General features: G+C 43.1%; 1 pseudogene; it reads right to left on the reverse strand.

The window, feature by feature from the left end:
* Positions 1-1,652: 1,652 nt before the first annotated feature.
* On the reverse strand, positions 1,653-3,929 carry LOC100857556 (annotated as a pseudogene).
* Positions 3,930-4,198: the final 269 nt, after the last annotated feature.

Raw genomic sequence — 4,198 nt, forward strand, 5'->3', positions numbered from 1 at the left:
CACCTTTCTTATGATGCCTTATCCCTGGAGGTGCTCAAGGCCAGGTTGAACGCAGCCCTGGGCAGCCTGAACTGCTGAGGCCAACCATGCTTATGGAAGGGGTTGGAGCATGATGATCTTTGAGGTCCCTTCCGACCTAAGCCATTCTATGCTTCTATGATTCTGTGATTAGAGTCCATAGAAATATAAGATCTGTCTGTTAGCTAGATTCTTACTGCTGATTCTGTGTAATATTTTATCATGCTCAAAACCTGACTGGGATTTTGGCACAGGAGAGATCCTGCTGGTACAGGATGTGCTGATTGATGTCTGGACAGCTGCTGACTAATACCTGTTCATCCTCACATCCCTGTTTACTTTTAAAATGGTGGCAAATACAGCTCCTTACTGTAGCTCTGAACTTTACAGTTGCAATTTTCTTTGGTTTTCCTTTCTGCACCCTATTTTCTAATCTAATGGCTGGCTGAATGAAATATGGGACCTTCCAGGTTTTAATCCTGCCTACTAGATGGGGAAAAAGTCAGTGCATTTCAGTACTAATCTACTAAAGAAATCTATTGTAGATAAAACAATTATGTCTTTCATTTGTTCCTTTTTTTTTCCCTTGGGCTGACATACAGTTCTTTCCAACTCTATAAAGGTGTTTTATTGTACTTACTAAAAATGTCAAGGGTACTAAACAGCAATGCATAATTTACAACAGAGTTTGTAGGCAATGGAGGCCTTACAGCCACAGCTTCCTGAGAATATATTTATTGCTGTTTTACTGCCTGCTCTGCTATCTAAGCTCAACTTCCAGTGTGTTTGTCTGGTGGAAAAACAGAAGGAAAGGGAGACAGAGGCTGCTGGTAGAAACAAGTGGATGGTTACTGGACACCTGCCAGTTTACATAAGATAAATGTGTATTGTTAACTTCATTGAGCATCCTGTTAAACTTCACATAGAAAGTTCCCTAATTAAAGTATTCAACTACTACTGCCATTCAGTAGCAATCAGTATTGCTACAGTGAGAGCAAGGCAATATTCAGAACTTGCTGTGCACTTCTGTAGTGATTTTGTTTTATGAAAAGTATACTGCTAAAATTTGAAGTGCAATGTTGTGATGTATTTGAAACCGTGCAATAGTATTAAAACAGCCTCAACATTCAAGTAGCATTGCATTTGAAATGAAAGGTCTAAATAAACTAAGACCTTCATCACTTAAAGAACATAGTGCTATAGTGGGTTTTAATAAGAAAATTTAGATGCAGAAAAAGTAGAGTGTTAACATAGTGCTTTTGTTCCTGCATTATAACTAAATTGCATTAAGGTTTCTGTCAGTCTCACATGTTACATTTAAACTCCCTTACTGATGGAATGGAAAGTATTCACATATACATGATCATTCAGGTGCAAACTTGCACACATTAACAGGGAGTAGCTTTGTAGAGGATTATCACAAACCTTTACAGATTAAATGAGGTATTGCACAGATTAATAAAAAAGCAAAGCGCAACAAAAAAGCAAACTGGTAGAACATTTGCATAATAATTACACAGAATCCATAGACAGAAAGTAGTGTTTAGTATATCATTTAGAAGGACAGTTGGACTAGATGATCTTGTAGGTCCTTTCCAACCTTGTGATTCTATGATTCTATTCACATTAAAATATATAAATATAATATATGATCAATCACCCCATTCGTCATCATCTTCGAAGTCTTCTTCACCATCTTCATCCTCATTTTCATCTGAAGAATGAATGACTTTGCTCATTTTCTGCATAACTTCCATTAATGCACCCACAATTCCTGAGGTGGGTGCAGATGTAGGTGGTGCACTCTCGTGGCCATCAGATACAGATTTGAGCTGTATCCCCTGTCGTATCTGGTCTAACAATGCACCCCTTCCTGAGCAAGACACTGGTTGACTGTTCTGTTCTACTTTCTTTAACTGTGCTCCTTCTCTGATTTGATCTAGGAGTGCTGCTTTGTGTTCTGCAGGAACTGGAAGCTGGTGATTGACCTCTGAAGGAAGGCCTGGTGGTGGTGGAAGACCAGGAGGTGGTGGAGGAGAAGGTGGTGGTGGGGGGAGTAGACGACCCATTTGCTGCTTGTGTCAGTGATGGAGGAGGACTGGATGGCGCAGAGGATGAATGCACTGGTGGAAGAAGAGGATACTTCCTGCTGGGAGGAGCTGTGGGCACCGCAGCACCTGGTCTAGGTGGAGGTGGGAGTGGAGGTGCTGTTGTTGGGCTCTTGAGGGATGTGGAGGTGGTGCCTCTTGGCCCCTAACATGGGGATGAGGAGGGCCCAAGCTGTGGGGAGGTGCTGGTGAAGGCAGAGGCAGTCTTCCTCTGCACAGTGGAGGTGATGGTGGAGCTTGTCTGCGCAGTTCATTTTTAACTGCTTTCACACCTCTTGTTTTTTCAATAAAATCATATATGGCCTTGGAAGTTTCTTTGTCTTTCAGTTGAGCCCCTGCAATTCCACACAGATCTAACAAGTTTTTCAGTTCTGTGTCCAAGTTGTTCACATCAAAACCTGTGTTTGGATCCCAACCAATATGTCCAATGTGTTGGAAGTTAGATGGTATTCCAATATCTGCGTTTGTCAATCTTCTCTTTTTAGTTTTTCCTTTCTTCTTTTTATTTTTATTTTTATTTTTTGGTATATGAAATACTGTTGCCTTGCGGAGTGTAAAATCTGTTAGTTGTAATTTCTGGGTTTTTGATATCAACAATTGCCAGTGGTAGATTTGGACCTTTGGGAGAGTCGAGTCTTGTTTCAGATTTTCTCTGCCACTGTTCAAGTAAGTCTGTTACTGTTTTGCAGAATAATTTAGCCTTTTCTTCATTAGCAAAGTTAAGACCAATTTGACATGTATCTCCAGCGAAAGTATGAAAATATCTTTGAGGACTACTATTCAGAATCATAGGATCATAGAATCATAGAATTGCTCCCTGGGGAGCCCATGCCAGTGCTTAGCCACCCTTTCTGTAAAGAAGTTTTTCCTGATATCCAACATAAACCTGCTCTGGAGCAACTTGAGGCCATTTCCCCTTGTCCTGTCACCTGTCACCAGTGAGAAGAGACCAGCCCTGCTCTCGCTGCTATCACCTTTCAGATATTGGAAGAGAGCAATAAGATCTCCCCTGTCTCCTCTTCCCCAGACTAAACAGCCCCAGTTCCTTCAGTCTCTCCTCATAGGGCATATTCTCCAAGCCCTCCACAAGCCTTGCTGCCATTCTTTGGACCTGATCCAGCACCTCAGTGCTCTTTCTGTACTGAGGTGCCCAAAACTGAACACAGTACTCAAGGTGAAGCCTCACCTGTGCCAAGTACAGGGGCAGGATGACTTCCCTAGTCCTGCTCTCCACACCATTCCTGATACAAGCCAGGATGTCATTGGCCTTCTTGGCCACCTGGGCACACTGCTGGCTCATATTCAGCCGACTGTCCATCAGTACATCAAGGTCCCTTTCCATCAGGCAGCTTTCCAGCCACTCCTCTCCAAGCCTGTAGGATTGCTTGGAGTCGCTGTGAACAAAATGCAGGACCCAACACTTGGCCCTATTGAAACTCATACCCATCGATCCAGTCTATTCAGGTCCTTCTGTAGTGCCTTTCCTCCCTCTGGCAGAGCAACACTCCCCCCCAGCTTGGTATCGTGAATATACAAAGTTATTGTACAGCTCCTGCTCCCACAGTAATTTCCTATCCTTAATGTCATATATTCTGATAAAATATGACCTCTGCAGATTATCCTTTACAAGCCAAGCTACACCACAGCATTTGTTTGACCACATGGCATTGCGATCTGCTGCATTATATTTGAACAGCAGCTGAAGACATCGACATGCATTTCTTGCTGAGGAAGCTGAAGAGACTCGTTCTCCTGCGGGGTCACCAGCCACAACTCAGGGGGCTGCTGTGGGGCACCGCTCATGGCCAGACCAGCACGGTGCTGCCCTGGGCCCAAGGTCGCTTCCCTGCACCTGAGGTCCCTTCCAACCCAAGCCATTCTATGATTCTATGATTCGATGACCACAGTGAAGAATTTTAGTTATGCAGGCAGGAAAACACTGAATCAAAGAAATGTGCCTGAATTGAAGCATTGGGTGGCTGAGGAAAAGGGATCATCCCACTCCAAAAAAAAGCTGAAGTAACCTTGGTCAAATGAAGAATAAGTTATTTTTGTTTGGTTTTAGTGTCTGG

This window comes from Gallus gallus, chromosome 1 (genome assembly GCF_016699485.2).
Source record: "Gallus gallus isolate bGalGal1 chromosome 1, bGalGal1.mat.broiler.GRCg7b, whole genome shotgun sequence".
In the NCBI taxonomy this organism is placed as follows: domain Eukaryota; kingdom Metazoa; phylum Chordata; class Aves; order Galliformes; family Phasianidae; genus Gallus; species Gallus gallus.